A 19,455-nucleotide genomic window follows, 5' to 3' on the forward strand; every position below is an offset into this window, starting at 1 on the left:
CTTGACCTGCTACACCACTAGCTTGTCCCAGCAGAGACCCACACACACCCACTTGCAACGTGGGTATCTGCTCCATCAGTGTGGATGGGCTAAAATCCTGCCCATCTGAAAACCAACTGAGTTTTACCCTTGACTTTCACAGGGCCCAGGATTTAGATACCAGAAGGTTGTGAAAAGGAAAGGAACAGAGCAGGAGCTCAGAGGGAAGCAGAGGTGACAGCTGGAGAGAAAAAGGGGCATGGAAATCCACAGACCACATCTATAAACTGAAATTTTCCACAGAGTCACTCTTTGCTTCTCATGGAGACCAGCTTTTGCTGCAGAAACATGGGGGGAAACTACTAAGAATCTGCTGAAAGCACATAAATAAAAGCATTACCTATTTGGTAGAGCCACGTCACTTTGCCATCGTATTACAAACCTACTGGCAAAGAGGGACATGGTTACTATCACTTCCTAGAAAAAGCAGTATTTATAAATCCATGTTAAAAGAAAATGTAGTGCTTCTGGGGAAAAAAAGTCTTAGTTACATGGAATTTTGAAACAGTTTTCTTCTGATTTCTTGTGGAGCTCATAGTGAGTATCAGTGGAAGTGCCAGGATCCACAAGGGCAAACACAGAGAGCAGGTACAACAGATGGGAAGAGTTGAGGGAGTGGCAAGAGGGAGAGAAGGATGGGCAAAGGAAATCAAGACTAATGAAAATGCTGCTGAGAAGAGTAAAAAGTGTCAAGCCTTCAGAGGAGAAGAGGGCAGAGAAACAGGCAAATGATACCCATCTAGTTTCCATAAAGCCTGAATGATATATAACACAAGCCATAGAGGGCATGGCTTTGGAAACTGAGTCCTACCCAAACAGCCTCAGAACAAGCTGTATCTCTCTAAAGTGGAATCACCTGGATGTTCCTTTATCACAGAAGCACAGAATCACAGAATGGTTGGGGTTGGAAGGGACCTTGAAGACCATCTAGTTCCAACCCCCCTTTATGGGCAGGGACACCTCCCACTAGACCAGAGTGCATCCCAGTTGACTAGGAAATGTGTGTCCCCCTTTCAGTTAGATAATTCTCTCCTGAGGTTTATCCAAAGTTGTACACTGTTCCTCACCAAGAATACTACCAACATCCTTCATACTAACAGGTCCATGCCTAAAGCCATGGCCCACTTGTGAATACAGCTGTTCCAAAATAAATAGTTAGTCTACTAAAATCACTTGAGACAAACTGGTGAGAATGACCAGAAATCAGCCCCACAGCTCACACAGTCAACACTATAAACAAGTTGGGACTTTCACTTGTTCTGTTAAACTTTCTGGACTTCAAGGAGCTGGGGAAAGCTGTTGAAATACATCCAAAGAGAGAGTACCTCCTTACAGTCTCTCAGAGTATTTATGCTTTTGTCTTGTAATGCCATGAGGATAGACTAGGATTAAACTAAACAAACCCACATGCAATTTAGGGAAATGCCTGGATGGCCACCAGGAGGTTATTTCTGCCCTAACTACTTCTATGTCAGAGCCATTTTAGGAATACAAATGAGTGGAGAGATTAAGGACTGATGAATTCTGGATATCAGGCTGCTGTAGGTTCACCAGCTCTAGCTGAACTAGCAGCAGTGACTTCTTACAAAAAAGAAACCCCCCAAATTATCCTCCTCTCACCCATATTACATTCTCCCTGGTGCTGAGAGGACACAAGCCTCTTCCACTCCTCCTTCTCCTGCAATGCATCAGACTATTTACTTTGCCTGAAGACTGTCTTATGTCTATCACACACACACAAAAAAATCAGACATAAAAGATTCAGAAGCACATGTTTTATCTATTCCTCCTGTTTAAAATCACATAAGCCAAATGCTAATCACTTTACTGCCACTCAGCTCAGGCTTCCTATTGACCAGCCTGCCTACGAACAGGCCAAAGAGGACCTGACTTTCCCAGACCTGGATGTCCAGCTATGAGCCCCATCACAGTTCCTGAGACACAAGGTGTTCACAACACCTCGAAATATGCAGTCATGACAATATGGCTCTTTACCCTTTGCTTTGTCTGCTGTGGTGAGCATAGAATATTCCACCAAAGCTCCTTTGCTATCTTGATTTACTTTGATTTATTCTGCCATGCAATACACTGGGCATTTATAACATTTATTAACAAGAGTTCAAAATTGCTTGCTCTTCATCACATTGCTTTATATATCCTCCCTTTTTCTTATTCCAAGGAGAGCAAATATTTTTTCACCTTTTTATAAAGGAAGCCTGGAATCTCCCTGAAGTCCTTTGCAAGCCCCCCGCTGCCCTGTACCTCCACAATTAAAATATTGTGTTCTTCATTCCCCTCCTCTTTTTTCTGTAATCCCTCTGTCTAATCTGTATGCTTCTGGAGTGACCATTGCAGCAGCAGGTCAGGGATCACATTCAGAATTTCCCCTTTGAATTTCCCAACCACCCAGCAAGGAGAACAGTGCTCACAGGACTGCTCCATCTCCTGCTCTGGGAAGAGCACATGGCTCCCAAATGCAGGTAAGAGGTATGAACTGACTCACGTCAGTCCCTGCTCTCTTGGTCATGAATCCCACTCCAAGGATGACTGGGAAAAGGACCCAATGGATATTTCCATCACCGTTCACCCCTCCCTAATGCTGAGCTGAGGGGGCCTGTTTGTTCCCTGGGCAAAGCTAAAAACCTGTCCCAAGAAGCTGGTATCAAGAATGTAGACCCCCTGTGCACCAAAGCAAAACTCTTCCCTTCCTGGAATGAAACTTCAAAACAGCCCCCTCAGCCTCTGCCACCACTTTGGCCACTATGGAAGAGCTTGTCCTTTGCTCTCAGCCACATTTATTTTATGTAGCATGCCAAGAAACAGCAGTCAAAACTTTTCCTTGCTCTAGTCTGAAAAAAAAATGCTTTTTCTTCTGGGTTATAAAAGAACAAAAGCTTTGGGAACTTCGTAGGCAGGTTTGTTGATGAAACACTTTAAATATGAAATAGAAAACATCTTTCTCATTATTCTTTTCCTGAATACATTGATGGGATGTTTTTTCATTCTGGAAACAACAGCATGTGGCCACTGCATCTACAACCTCCAGACCACATTTTCTACTGGTTTACTTCAGTTTTAGAATAACATAATTCAACCAATTTCCACAGGACTACTGCACTGTAAAACAGGATGATCCCACAAAGAATTTTTTTTCTCAAGGTTCTGATTGTCACTTTTTGCAAAAACAGCAAGATCAGACATTATGACACCAGAGGCAATTTTTCAGCAGGGATTACACCCACTGCAGCAGCCCATGACAATTTACAAGTGAAGCACAAGTAAAACAGAAACACTCAGAGCAGTGGTTTCATTCGTGCCTGGGAATGTGTGTGTGTGTGTGTTCTGGGTGCGGGGGATGTTGGTCAGTTGGGAATAATTTCTATAAAATCACAGAACCACATCATACCTGGCACAAGGCTTTGCTTCCCCTCAGGAAACATGCTATGACTTGGTGGAGATTCCCTTTTGTCACTGACGTTACTCTGGTGGACAAAGACCTCATTTCTTGACTAGACCCCACCTCATCTTGCAGCATCATGTCCATCCTTCCTGTCTGGCCAGTCAGAGCCCAGCAAACGTCTCTGTGCACAGCACTTCAGCAACGCAGCACACACGAAACCTGCTAGCTTTCTTCCATAATATTTGCAAATTCCCTATCAGTGGATTATTTATCCATTAACCCACAGACTCCATTTCTTCCATCTTATTCCCATCCACTGTAGACGTAGCGTTGTTGCCACTTGCTCTGTTCGTCACGAATTAACGCAGCAGAGCCGTGTAATTTATGCGTGTTAGTTTGTCAGGTCTGCTTGTATGGAATCTGCTTTGGAGAGGCAAGCTGCTCTCTGCTCTGGGGCTAGAAACAGGATTCATTTTTTGAATTTTTTTTTTTTTTTTCCCTGTGGTGCCACGGATCAAGGTAACTTTGGAGCAGTCACCAGCAAATCTCTGCTGAGACGGAAATCGCGATGTTCCGTGTTTTCTGCCATCTCAGGCAGAGATGATTTGTGTGCATGCAGAAGTATGACACTGATAGAACCAAAGGAAACCCTGGCTGACACGGATAATCAGGGGATGCCGTTTATCAGGCAGCGAAAGGACCAAGGACAAAGGACTGATTGAATAAGTCAGAACATGACTGTGCATTTTTGTAGGTTTTAAAAACGAGTGAGGAGACCTAAGTGCCTGCCTTTCCCAGGAAGCTGTACTACAAGGCAGACAGCTTGTTCCACTTACCCACACCCTGCTGCAATAACAGCATTACTTGGGAAATGAAGACACAACACACAGTCTTTTCTTAGTGCTTTACACTTCTCAGGTCAAGTGCTAATACATATTACAGAGCTCTCCCTGGCAAGTATTGTTAGAGCTGTCATTAAAGACCTCCAAAAGTCTTAGCTGTGCAATTGAAAATGTTTCCAAATCCTCTTATCCCAAACATAACAAATCTCACTGTTGTTAAATCTGATGTTTTGTAAATTTGATACTACTTGGCTTATTGAGGGGGCTGGAGAACATTTTTTGTGCAGCAACACAGATCTCCAGAATAGGAATAATGCATCTCTGCAGCAAGGGAGTAACACGGATCTCTGGGAAGGGATTTATGCAGACTGGTGGAAAAGGAAAAATCAAAGACTGCCTCCAGTGCAGCATGAAGATGATTCTAGGATTAAAAGGCACAATAATGCTACCCAATTACAGCTCCGCCTGGGTCACGCGCTACGCGTAGCAGAAAGAAGCAAGATGGCAGATACCCTGGGTTATTTTAATTAATTTAATCATGTGACTAATTGGTCTCTGCTGGGTTTCTGTGGTAACTGCTTCCTAAGTGCTGATGGGCAATTGTGTTAAATGTAGCTTGGAAACTGCACGTAGGGTGCAGTGCCTTCTAGAGAGCAAAGGGAATTGTACAGCTGTGCGGGGAAGGTGCTCCTGCTGGGGCGCTGATTATCTCCGAGCAGAATGTTTACAGCTGCACTGTCCTCTTTGCTCCTCTGCAAGCACACTTCCCAAAGGAATACGCTTATTTGCAGAAAACGTGCTAGACTTTCTCCCCCTTGGGCGTGAAAGTAGATTTCCTGTCGGACTATGTGAAGGCGCAAGGACGCGGCAGAGCAGGCGCCAGTTGGAAACAAAGGGAGAGCAGCCAGAGAGCAGCGTGGGCAAAACCCAAATGATTCCTGCCTGCACAGTGTGAGGCCCTGGAAACCAGAATGTCTTCTGAGCAGTGGCTGTATTTGTGGGTAAATCCATTACTGAGCCCTGACACAAACATGGTGCAAAATCGGGTTTTTTTTTGTATCCGACTGCTCCTGCATCTCTTGTATTATTCATGAAAGCCCTAAATCCACCCAGGTCACAATTAGCATGGGGTACTGCAACGTGGCACAGAGCCACCTTCCAAACTGGCAAACATGAAAATGACTTGTAGAAGTCACCCTTTGCTTCACGGGTTGGATTTTGGAGCTCTGTGAATGAGAACTTGTCATCCTGCTGGATCCAAACTCAGACCCGCGTCTCCTCACATGATTAATGTAACAGTACGCATGGAAAGATGATTAATAATAGCAACCTACATTCCAGTAATCACAATTGCACAGAAGAAATGACTGTTTAATGGGGTGTTAAGTTAAACCCTGTTAAGGGCACAGAGAAAACACAACTGCAAATCTCCTCAGTACCTTTCACCAGAGGAAAACCAACCTAAGAAAACACCCATAAGACAACACAAGATGTGCCGCAAACACAGAACACAACACAGAAGAGTAAAGGTCACATCTTATCCTAACTGCAGTAACAGGTCAGGAAATGTAGGAAGACGTAGCCAGAGAGAGGTTAGAAGTTTGGTAGCTGTATTGCAAAGGCTAGAAAGCTTCCACTGCACGAAGCAAGGGAAAGGATAAGGCAGAGCGGTGAAGGAGGAAAAATGTGCATTACCTCCCTGCCCTGGACTACTGGAGGATAAAGAGCTATCCAGCCTCAGTATGGCAGACCTGGGCTTTATTTTATTTAATATAAATGAGGTTAAATTTAAAATGCCTTCTACAGCTTTAGCAGCAAAAAGTGCCAGTTGTAGATCACAGAGCACACAGACAAATTCCCAAATTCCTCTTTCTTCCTGTTGAAAAGCCACCATTGGCTTGTAGCTTGGGACTCAGTTCTCATCCCACTGACACCAGTGGAAATGTTGCCCCTAATACCTATGGGACCAAAATATTTCCTTTGTTCTTAAACTAGTGGTCAACACCTTACTGCATATTCTGTTCTGCACTTTATATTGAGTTATTCAAACCTAAGTTCAAGAGTGAAAAAACCCAAAAAGCTCAAAATAACCCCATTTGTGATCAGCTGTCTTCAGGAAACCAATTTTAGGAAACATCTTACAAAATACACAACATGCTCTAATATCTCTATCGGTGTCCTTTTGAAAAGTCAGGCATAGAGAAGGTGCTACACATTATGTTTTATACTGAAATGGTCAGGGATTATGAAGTAGACTCCTACATGACACTTCTTTAAAAACAGCCCTTACTATGTGAGGTTGAACACAAACTCACATATTGCTTTGATCTTTTCATAAGAGATGTTCTACACTTTCCATATTTGCCTCAACAGTAAACATTAGAAAATACTGACATTTCCAAAATGCTTCAAAAGGGCAGTGTGGTGACACTGGTAACTGGATTATGAGCACTGAAAATGTTTATGAAAGATTTGAGGATGATTGCAAGGGAGACAAAACATTTTCTTCATTTTAACGATAATAACAACACTTTCCAGTGAGACCACAGTAAACCCACTGCATCTCCAGAACCAGTAAGAACTAAATGGAGCCATTACAACTCCAATACTGGTCCAAAATCACAGCTGATGGAAGTAGCCCTGTTGATTTTAATAAAGCTACACCTGCTCACACCAGGTATGTATCTGGCTGACCAAACGGGACACCTCAGTTTAGGGTTGGATTCTGTCACGGAGCCCCTCACACTTGTTGTGCCACCAGTGCAACTGCCCTGGTTAGGAAGGTGGGTGTCACCACAGTGATCAGCCCATTTGTTCATCTCGACTGGCAAATTGCAGCTGACAACAGCCAGTACCTGAAGGAAGGAGTGAAAAACACCCTATAATACACAGAGTCATAGGATGTACGTGGGGCTCACGCTGGCAGGCAGTCTCTCTGATGAATGAGGTTTGGTTTCCTTTGCTCTTTTAATTGGCTCAGCTATATGTTTTGCTAATAATAATCACATTTTTTTCAAATCCGTGCAACTACACTATTCCACTTTCAGGCCCAGTTCAACTGCTACTCCAGACAAAGCCCTCCTGTTTATTTCAGTGGCTTGTGGCTCAGGCCTCTCACTGCCGTTAGTGATAGCTCAGGTTAAAACTGGGCAATGTCATTTTGGGAAGCAATTCAGCCTGCTGATTCCCAGTATGCTATCCTTTCATTTCTGCAGAAGCTGGAGATGGAAAATCCACACAAGAGGGTGTATGCATTCCCTCTGCCAGTGCCAGCTTCTGTATTTACTACTGTTTGCTCATCCGAGCTTAGTCAGTCCCAAGGATTTCAGGCTGACTTCAGGCCACAGTTCCAAATGCTAACACTCTGAAATTGCAAAATATTAACTTCTTCCCAGCCTTCTCCTCCTTCTCCACAGGCTTAACACCTTTGTATTCTCCCAATCAATCTTTGACTCTGCTCACCCCTTAATCCTGCCCATTCAAACCCCCTCCAAAACTTGCTGCTTCTTGCTCAATCCACATTTCAGCAATCACCCACTACCCTCCTCAACACCCCCCTGCTTCAGACCCCAGCTATGGCCATTTAACTACCAGTACATCTGCACAGTCCAGCTTATTATCCTCACCTATCCTCAGCTTCAGCCTCTTGTCCAGCTTCACTCATTCCACTAAATTATTTCTTCAGGTTGTTGTGCTGTTTGCTTTTTTTTCCCTAGACATACTAAAGCACTCTCGTTGAAGTAATTTAGTTGGTTTTTTTTCATTATTTCTAACAGAATTATTTTCTGACCTGTCTGGTATCTGCAGCTCCTCCTAGCTCAGTATCAGCTGCAGTTTGTGAACTTGCTCTCTGTTCTCTTCTGGAGATCATTAATGAAACATGAAATAAGACCAACCTCATGAAAATCCCTCTGGCACTTCTACCCACAACCTGATATGCTGCTCTTTATCACCAACCTTTACTTTATTCCTTGAGCCCATTTTCAGGCCACTTGACAGTGTTCATATCCAAAGTAATTTGAATTAATCGGAGGGTAAGATTTCATGAGATGCTATTTCAAGTGCTTTACTAAATTCCAATTCCATTAGAACTTCTAATTTCCCTCCCTTGGCTGATTTCCGTGCGTGTGTGTACATCCTAGCTGTGTTTGCTTGGGAAAACCTCTGTACTCCTTTGTTACTCCTTGCCCATCTGGTAAAACTGCAGAAAATGGAGATTGGGTTGAGTAGGTTCATGCTTCAAAGTATCTGCTTTTTGATAAAAAAAATTAAGTAGTTTTTTTTTTAAAAAACAATTCATTTTTCTGTAGTGAATTAGAAACTTTTGTAACACATATGAAAACATTCCTCAAGCATGATCAAGTGATTTTTTGCCTTAGCATTGAACTTGAGCCCTTTGGAAAGCAAACAGCTTCTTACCTAAATGTCCCACTTCATACGAAAATGTGGACCAAGTTATGCTGCTGTGGAGGGCATCAAACTACCCATAAACATCCAGTAACACCTCAAGAATAAACAACCTTACCCAGCAAACATGATCCTGAGTCCCAATAAACTATATTGATCTAAATATCTTTTTCAAAAAGCTGTTATGCATAAAAATTATGTGTGTCTCAGCTGTTCTTTACAATGCTACAACCTGACAGGTCATGCCTAACTGGAAGTTACTTTACTCTGGTGTTAAACAAATCAAATACAAATTACTTAGAAATTCTCGGCTTCACTTCCTATGCTCAAGAAGAGAGCAACCCTCTTATCTCTCTCTTGTTTTTTTTTTTGCTTGTTCTTTTAAGCACCATGCAAACGACTTCCAAATTTTCAGGAACAGTTGCTGGTTTTAATGATATATTGCAGATCCTTGTCAATATCTCTGCTGCTTCACACTTTTATTTCCTTAGGAACACTCAGCTGAGTACCATCTGCTCCTGGTGATTTACTGCTCTCCACTTGCTGAAGTTGCTCCATAACTTCCTCCTCAGAGACTTGAAATTTTTTGTTATAAGGCCACATTCTGATTTCCTGTGAAAAGTGTCCTTGGAACAGAAATTTCCTCCTCATCCTCTGTGGTGAAGATGGATGCAGAAAATTAATTTAATTTTTCTGCTGTTCTGCTTTTTCAGAAGGGGCTGGAGTCACAGCTGGGTGGCTTGGGGGAGCAGGGGACTCACAGGTGGCTTTTGTTTCCTACAGGGACACTTTTCCTACACCTTCTCCACTGCCTTGTACAGACCCATTTCAGCTAATCCCTTGTTCTTTTACTCCAGCACTTTACCTTAGAGATCTTTAGTTATAAACTGACTTGATTGTGTTGTCAGACTTTTTTTTTGGTCTTAAAAAAAAGCAAAACATTTGGTATTTCTGGTACAAATGTTCCTGGGACCCTGCTGGCATTTCCACTAGTTTAACAACCACACTTCCAGTTTGGGGGGAAAAAAAACCCAAAAAAACACCAAACAAATGTTTTTTTTTCCTCTGTTGTTGAGTGAAAAACCACAGAAATAATAAGAAAACAAACCTCATGCAAAATCATGAAGCTGCCTGTATATAATGTGCAGGCAAATACGGACAGGGCCTGATGCTGGGCTCCTCACAAGCCATGGGACCCCCTCTGACACTGATGGAATCTGGATTGGACCCAAAGGAAACACATGAAAAAGCCAGAGGAGTCTTTCAGTCTCATCTTCCAGTTACAATAATCATAGGTGTTGTTTGTAACAGTAGTAGGTAACAAATTTTCCAATAAAAGTGTGATTTTGAAGTTGACAGTGTCCCTTTAAGCTTATGCACTTCTTCACTAAACTATGCCAGATTTACTCTCCCCTTTCTACTTTTTCCTTGCTCAGAGGTATATGTACCATCTGTGCCTCTAATATGGTGTTCTTAAATAGCCTCCAGAGCGATTCAATGCTGCTTTTTTCCCCCCTTTTTTAAAAATTTTATCTTTGTTAACCCTTTTCCTTGGTATTTTAGAGCATTCTCTTTCAAGGCTCCTGGTCCTTCCTTTCTTTAGGATAAAGTTAACTGTCTTCCAACATGGAAGTTAGGAGAGCAGCCACCTGTTCTTTTTATGTCCATACATTAGATGAAACTCAGTGGGGAGCTGCCTTACCAAGGCATTGATCATAGAATCACTGAAATCATAGAATGGTGAAGGTGGGAAGGGACCTCAAAGATCATCAGGTTCCAACCCCCTGCATGGGCAGGGACACCTCCCACCAGACCAGGCTTCACAAGCCTCATCCAACCTGCCCCTGAACACCTCAATTGATGCCAATTGCTATCAAACCTTGATGCTGATAAATTGCTCCTGCAAATGGAGGCATGAGACTGAACCATTCAACAGCCAAAGTTGATCACTATCAGTTCTACACCATGAGATGACTAAAACCTACCTCATCATAAATACATAAATGTCAGTGTTCTGTCTGAATCTCTAGATTAAGCTTTTAAGACTAATACTTAGTTCTAGAAGCTCTGTTCCACCTGGTTTAGTAACACTGTGAAAGCCTAGGTGCTAAATTAAAAACAGTAAGACTAATTGAGATTGGGTTGTTGTTTGATTTCTAACTCAACAAGTCTCCCCTTTGATTTGACAGTCCAAGTGTCAAGGGAGGGAAGGACCAGTGACACTCAGGACAGGGCACCACCCGTATCCACGTGACACGGGGAAAATCGCTGTGTTTGGCCAGTGCTAATGGGAAAGCTGAGTCCTTGATGATCTCACACCAACCTCAGTAAAGCTATGCTGGGCTACCATACCCCACTGAAGACCCTTCCTCTTGCAGAGCCAAATTAGAGCCAGAGAGGTACTCTGCTCTTAAAGTAATGGACAGCAACCGAGACGCATCTCCTGCCTGAGCATCTCCACCAGCGCCTCCACATGGACCAGGGCCTCCTGCTTCTTAGGCAGGAGATTAAATAAACCAAACCCATCTGAAGCCATGCACAAGCCTCCCACCCCCAAAACCATCAGATACTTTATGACTGTTCCTAAAAATTATTAAACAGATTACTACATTTACTACAGAGAGAGCATTGCATCCAGGCTGCCAACATGCAACACACCTTTACTTGCAGCCCAATTTAAATTCAAATGGGCGAGTTGTAAATGCTTGGGGTTTTTTGACACAGATCAGCCCGGCACGGGACTCAGCTGGCCAGCAAACTGTCTGTTATTATTGCAGAAATTATTTTCTACAGGAAAGATATCTGACATTTTCAGACTTTTTCCCTATAAACCCCACCTCGTTCTGCCAGCAAGTTTAACACTTGTGCATCGAGGATGGCTTGATGTGCAGAGAGAAGCTGATTCTCACCAACAATTCCTGGTAGTAGATTTTCCTGTTCGTCAAGCAGCTCATAAATTATACCCAGTTGGCCTCTCCCAGCCTCATTTAGACTCACGAGGCAAGATTCAAGGTTACTGTGTGTAAGAGTTTCTTCGGTCTCCCCGTAAACCAGCAAATGTTTGCTAAACCTAAAAGGGAGTCAACTTTCCTACCTAGAAGGGGTCAAAAGATACATGATGTGATTTACTCTGACTCAGCCTCATCCTTGAATTTGTCCCAAGATTTCTGGGTGTGGTGGGGAGGGAAGTCATCACTTGGGAAGACTAAGAGAGTAATGAAATACAGATTATCAGCCTAGAAGAAATGCTGCTGCCTCACCTGCACAAGTGACTTCACCACTAGAGAAATGTGGTGGCAACGTGTGCTCCTGGGAAACTTCAGGACTAGAAATGACCTCCCACCTTCACCTGGGCCCCTCAGGTTTCCTACTGCTGCCCACCGTGGTCCCCTGCCTGGGCAGAATTTCACCCCATTATCCTATGTGGTGAATTGGAATATTCCATACATCCTTTCAGGAGTGTGTACCAAGAGTGTCATTCAAAATCTTATTTCCAATCCAAACATATTTTTGAAAACCATATTTGCTTAATTTTGTTTTTAAAATAAAAATATATAGAGTGAAAAAAATACTCGAGCTCCTTTTTCAATATTTCCCCAAGTTAATGAGCTGACTGAGAAGTGAACAGATGCATTAAGGGAATAATTAATTCAAATGTCATGATATTTTTGAGCAAACATATTATTTAATATGCATTTCATTATTTGCCCAGCTCCTATTAGGATTAATGATTGATGTGTTCGTTAGGAAAGGGAAAGGTGGCACCAAACATAATCTGTGCAAATTAGATTCACTCTGGAGATCTACCCGAAGTTTTCATCAGAAAAAAGACTGTTCAGGATGCTCATTCTGTGCTGATCACATGGAAACAAAGCTGGAAGGTGCCTCATTTCATACAGGGCTGTGGAGAACAGCCCCAAGGCAACGTGGGGTAATAGAAAATAACCTCAACCGAGGTGGGGAAGTAGGGAAAGGCAACATTTATTTCAGTGACTGCACAGCTCACATAGGTTGGGGCCAAAGGGGTTCAGAGGTAAAGTTAAGCACCCACATGTATTATTTCTGCTCATTTTCTGAATGCATCATTGTTATGCATTTGAACTCTTCAGGCACAAATCCCTTGGTGATGTAAAAACATTCTGGATACACACCCTACTCTCTCACCACACTTTTCAACAGAGCAAAACGTCTGTTTTTTTCCCCTAGTGTCTCCCTCTCCCCATCAAAAATTCATCCTAAGTTATTTAAGACTTCAGTAAAGCACCCCAGTAACCTCCAGAAAAATAGCTACTGGCTACACTTTTTCCTTACTCATTCTGGTAGGCAGCAATTTCTTGCACATCTGCAATATCCAAGTGACGTTAACACCTATTTAGATCCAAATCATTGGTCTAAGCTGCATACACCTCGTGTGTGAAAACCTTAAAAGCCTTTCTAGTCAAGTCCTAATGCAATTAGTGGTGTTTTGCTGTAATGTCTGTATGTCTGGTGTCAGGTCCTGCACTTTGGTCACAAAAACCCCAGGCAATGCTACAGGCTTGGGGAGCAGTGGCTGGAGAGCTGCCCAGCAGAGAGGGACCTGGGGGTGCTGGGTGACAACTGGTTGGCATGAGCCATCGTGTGCCCAGGTGGGCAAGGACACCAGCCCCATCCTGGCCTGGATCAGGAATGGTGTGTCCAGCAGGAGCAGGGAGGTGCTGGTGCCCTGTGCTGGCACTGGTGGGGCTGCAGCTCCAGCCCTGGGGGCAGTTCTGGGCCCCTCACTGCAGGAAGGACATGGAGGGGCTGGAGCGTGTCCAGAGGAGAGACACCAAGCTGGGGAAGGGCTGGAGAACAAGTCCTGTGAGGAGAGGCTGAGGGAGCTGGGGGTGTTTAGTCTGGAGAAGAGGAGGCTGAGGGGAGACCTCATTGCCCTCTGCAGCTGCCTGAGAGGAGGTTGCAGGGAGGTGGGAGTTGGGCTCTGCTCCCAGGTGAATAATGACAGGACCAGAGGAAATGGCCTGAAGTTGTGCCAGGAGAGGTTTAGATTGGATGTTAGGAAGAATTTCTTTACTGCAAGAGTGGTCAGGCACTGGAACAGCTGCCCAGGGAGGTGGTGGAGTCACCATCCCTGGAGGTATTCAAGAAATGTGTAGATGTGGCACCTCAGGGTATGCTCTAGTGGCCCAGGTTGTAGGTTTGGTTTTTCTGTGGGTGCTTCTTGGTGGAGTGTGTGTGGTTGTGTGTGGTTGTTTGGGGGTTTTTCTGCATTGATGGTTGGACTTGGTGATCTCAGAGGTCCTTTCCAACCATGATGATTTTGTGATTCTGTAAACAAAACCTCCAGTCTGGCAAGGAGAGACGGAATAGCTGAAGCTGTCCAGAACTGATGCAAGGACACCTCTTGTAAACTGGTTGCTTTGTTTGAATAAAATTCCTGTTGTCCAAGAGGCAGCAGATTCTCCAGCTGTAATTAGCATATTCATCTTGATATAAACCAAAGCAGCCAGAATGCAACACGACTGGTGTAATGGGACATGGTGGTTAAAATTAAAAGTGAACACGCCTTTTAATTGGATTGGATACCTGCTAGTAATTCAGACAATGGGAATTTGATTCAAATTTATAGTATTAAATGGCAGCAGATGGACAGTAAAATGTCCATTGAGTTTGCAAAGTGACAAGCATGCTGGGTTTGCCAGATCCCTTCATTAAGTCACTGGTGGCATCAGTCAGGTGCTGATGCATTCCATCGTTAGCAATGCTAATACGCCTCGCCTTGGTGTGGATGAGCAGTTAGATATTCTGACTGATGGTCTCAGTAGGTTAATTTGGAAATTCATTTGCCTCTTCTAATCATCAAACATCCCAGCTTTGGTTTAGGGAAGGAGTTTTATGAGATTTCTGGGTTCAGTATCCAGTAAGTAAAAAGGCCAGCTGATGACAGCCAGACAATGATGCCGACTCTTCTCCTTTTTGACTGATGCCCCCGATCTCTTGCACAACTAGGGATTTGCTTTATAGCTCACTATCTATTCCAGATTCTTGGTCACTGTCTGTGGCCTTCTATCCTCCACAAACTTTAAAAACAACCTCTGAGGGAGGATATTTTCCTTCCCCCTCTTTCTTCAGATGGTTCCTCAAAGAAATTTGCAATTGCTCCCCAGGCTTGAACCGTTTCCTCTGCAGACCTGACGTCTCACCTGCATTCAGCCCTCAGCACTCACTGACACCTCAACAGAGCAACCATAGCTATGGAGATGTTTGTTGTCTTTTCCCTCCTACCTTCAACCATTTGCAAGAAACCTTATTCATTGGCTTCTGTGGCCAATACATGCAGGCAGACCCGGAGATGTGCACACACATGGAGGTGTGAACACACACAAACGCACAGGTAAACATTTGTGTCAGCAGCATTCTTTGCATCAAGCTGCTCTAAGCAATTTTCCAAATTTCCAAGAATCATGATCATTTTACAAATTAAATTTTGCAGGTGCATAAGAATGAGAAGGAAGCAACTTTGCTTTTTTTTTTTCTTTTTTGCATTGTCTTAACAGGGAGCGTGTTAAACGTTTCTTATGCATTGTTAGGCTGCACAATTAAGCTTGAAATCAAGATAACTTTCTCTGACAACCCTTGGTAATAGTTTGGGGGAATGATAGCTTCTGCTTACTCCCAGTTTTTAGTATGTGTTTGTATATGCATGTCCATATTAATCACACAGTGATACATACTAATTAACAGGAACCTATTCAGGCAGGAGCACAAAGGCATACTAGGGAGTACGGGTGTTGTGAACACTTTGTCTTTAAATAGAACTTGAAAATGTAAGGAATTCTCTAATGCAACAGAACTGTTTGGTTGCTCACAGTTATTCTTGCTACGGAGGTGAGATAAAAGAGCACAAAACACAGTGCATGTCTGGACTACTGACTGGTACACGGTGCTGCCCATCACTGTCCTGCATGGGGAGAAAAGAGCCAGCATTGTTTTCTTCTTCATGGTGCTAAAGAGCAGTTTTCTCTTGCTTTTTGATTGATGCCTTTTTGTTTGTTGGTATGAATGAAATTTGATTGCACTGTAAACAAAGACATCTATCATCTTTTTTCATGACTGGGAGGCTGTGTGAAACAGCAACAAGGTCAAGTATAAAACACTGCCTGCCAACCTTGCAGTCACTTTGTCTCTGGTATCTTAGTCAAATCAAGTAAATTATTCTTTAATATATCTGTGAACAGAGCCTATAACCTCTATGAATGCAGTCCTCATTCTAGATTGGGCTATTTGGTCATAATAAAATTGCTTTCTGACCCATTGAGTCAATAAACTTAATTTCAAAATTAATCTTTTCAGGCTTCAAACTCACTGGATCCAATTACGAATCCAATCGTTCCCCTTAAATTTAATACTCTGAAACTTGGTGGTCTAGTGCTTCTTGCCCTTATGTGCCTCTTTGGTACTTAACTTTATATTAGTTGGCCTATAAAATTAAATCTCTAAGGAAGGAAGTGTCAGAACAGCTTCAAATCTTAGATCCTCAATTACAAATGTTCGTATGAAATGCTCCCTTTTCCTGCAACATTTCCTTTTAATTGGTATGATAACGCACAACAGGTTATAATTATCCACTAGTTCATTACAGGTCTCTGACTATCCATACTAGACCAAACAGGAGCAGGAATTCAGATGTTATTTTTCCTTGGAAGTGGTGGTGGTTTTTTTAGCTTTTATCCAAATTGGTCATAGTCAAAACACTTCAGTCTTTGCCTAAAGGGGTGAAAACCCCATTTTTTTTCTTCCTTTATTTCCAGTAATTTAGATAAAACTACATTCTGTGGGAAGATCCATTAAAATGTTTGGATATCTCATTTTTTTTATTCTCACAAAGCATGGTTGCTAATACAAATAATTTTAAATGGTCATGACTGCAGGATGTCTGGGGCAAAAACTGCATTTCTTATGAGAAAAGCAACTGAAAATCATGCAGGTCTTTCTCCTTCCAAATTCCCCATCCCAGCCATGAAGGATCTTGACAACCCTGGCTACGTATGGATGCAGGGGCACAGCTTCTGGAGCACCAACAGACCCAGCTCCCCTGGGACAAAAGGCAGGAAGGACTGATGTGGACCTCTGACTAAACTGCTTGGGTTCAAATACCCTTGAGGCCAGCAGGGTCTTGCTAAACCTACAGCAGAAGCAGGCAGGGAAGGAGGTGGAGGTTGGGAGCAGTCGGTGCCCACCCAAGGTGGGGCTTTTTGGAGCACTTTTCTCTGCTCTCTGGGGCACTTCCAGGTGGTCTCATGTCAAGCCTTCTCCCAGCTGGGAATGTGTAGGCATGCACCACTTCAGCATGCATTCCCCTTGGGTGTGGGAGAGGATTTTGTTGTCAGGATGATGACAAAAATTCCTGATTCTGAAGGCATCGACTGGCGTTTAGGGATGGGTAATTTGCAGCATCACTTAGTGTCCTTTTGAGACATTAGTGATGACTTATTCCTTACTGTTTAAACATTTTAAGCAAGTGCTTATTACAGCACTTCTTCTCTAGAGGAGGGAGGGAAGACTGCTTCACAGAACCCATTAGGAAATCCAAGCCTTAAATGCAGTGACCACAAAGTCCTATCAGCTCCCAGCAACACAGCAGCTGTACATATCTAAGGTAACACAAGGCTTTATTGTTGCAGAGATCTGCTGTTTAGAACATCCATAGGGCAGGTGAAATGAGACTATTTTTACTTCTCTGTTTGAAAATCAAGAAGTGTAGAGTGGCAGAACTTCTCAACTACAGAAATAAGCACCAGGCTCATGAAGAAAGCAGGTAAGCTGTTGGACTAGTAATAAGACATTAAAGGTCAGTGGTTAAATCTGAAACTATTGCAGTTTTCTCCTTTGATCTTGTGCCTCAAGCCTCCACCACTAACCAGTGAAGTGCAAAATAAGAAGCACGAGGGGCTGCTGAATTCTGCTCTACCTGTCTTAATTCAACAGCAGCATTTCCTACATTTTCTATCCTCGGATCATCTAATGCCATAAATACAAAGGCAGCTCCAGATCTCCCCTGCTGGGTCAGATCCTGTGCCATTCCAGATGCCACAGGTGCAAAGAGGAAGAAAATTTGACCCACTGGCTTAGCTCTGAAGGGGAGCCAATGTAGCAACCAACACTTTATCAATTATATGGGATTTGTCCCGTTTTGACAAGTCCTCCCATATGACATGTTGTTAATTTGCAACCTCTTTAGTGAAGAATAGGATGTTTCACTGGGATATGATGGTATATATGATGGTATATTATATGATATAATAAAAATCAGGAAATCTATTGTTATTTAGGTATATACAAAATATTTAATACAGAGAGCTTTCTGGATGGAAATATTCAGCATCTTTCAGCTTCTATAAGAAGCTAACAGAGGTGTAGGAAAGGGAATCAGAGGGAATTAGATGCTCTAATTCATCCTTTCTCATAACATAAGGACAAGGAGACCTCCAACAAAGCACATGGATAATAAATTGTAGGTCAGGTTAAAAAGAACTTCCTCATATATTTCCTGACTGATTTAATTCATGGCCATAAAATATTACTGAACCCTACTACTCACGGGTTAGCAGATGGCTGAAGTACACCTATGCATTATGTTAACATGTATTTATTTGTATTTAGTAAGGGATCTAAAACCTCCCACTTCAGGATCTAAGATGAGGGAGAATCCACCATGAACTGGTTGTTCTTTCATCTGCCTCCCCAAGGCTTCCCAAATGAGCCGGTACTCCTCACTGCTGGACACACAGGACCACCTCACTAGGATCACTGACAATGCCTCCACTACCATGAGCTATCTTACCCATGTACATTTGTGACTGAAAGTCATGGGAGCACCAGCTGCAGGTGATCTGGATCCTGCCACTCCAGAGTGTCTTACACGTTGCAAGGCACATCCAACTGCACACACATAAACACACCTGTGTGTGCACATACATCCATGAAAACTAGTTTTCCAATGAGGAGCATCTAAGGGGGATGCACTTCCCTCCTTTACACTTTTTCTAGACTAAAAGGATGTAAACACCACTCCTCACAAGAAGATTCACATGACTTTAACTTGACCATCTGCTCCAGTAGACACGATGAGCTTGATTCTCCAAGACTGCCACTAAAATTCCACTCTACTGACTTTTGCAACCTAATTCTTCAGGCATTTTTTCCCCCCTTTTTGGTTTGTTTTTTTTTTTTGGCAGGATGATGTGACCCAAATTTATAAAGGAGGCCAATTTGCTCTCACATTGCATGTTGCATCTAGGATTCCTATGTACTTATTTGTTATTACCACAGACGTAAAAGACCAGATTTAGAGACCTGAATTCAGCTGGAACTTGACGAGCTTTGAACATTCTGTAGTGTTAGGGAAAATGGCATAATTTAGAAAACTAAAACCTAATGGGTTTTATGAATAATAAATGTTTCTAAGACAATAAAGGCTACCCAAAGACTCACAATATTAAGCACTAAAAGGACACAGCTACTTTTTTCAACAAGTAAAAATGCCAGTGCATTCCTTCGTTATTTTTCTTTAAATGAAATATCACACGTTCTGCTGCAGGAACAGCTGCTGAAGTAACCTAGAGGGCATTTTCAGGCACTGTACTTCAGTGATTACAGCAAATTTTGTAGACACTCAATATTAGGAATGTGTTCTAATTTTAGACAGAGTTAAATTTAAATTGAGTAGGAGGGGTTTTCACGCTACTCTAGATGTTCTAACATTGCTTGCCCCAACCCAAAACCTGC

General features: G+C 42.8%; 1 protein-coding gene across 2 annotated transcripts in view; it reads right to left on the minus strand.

Moving 5' to 3' along the window:
* Window positions 1-19,455, minus strand: part of SOBP (sine oculis binding protein homolog) — a 120,433-nt gene that overhangs the window by 74,945 nt on the left and 26,033 nt on the right. The gene's annotated exons all lie outside the window — the stretch shown is intronic.

Source organism: Apus apus, chromosome 3 (genome assembly GCF_020740795.1).
Source record: "Apus apus isolate bApuApu2 chromosome 3, bApuApu2.pri.cur, whole genome shotgun sequence".
Lineage (NCBI taxonomy): Eukaryota > Metazoa > Chordata > Aves > Apodiformes > Apodidae > Apus > Apus apus.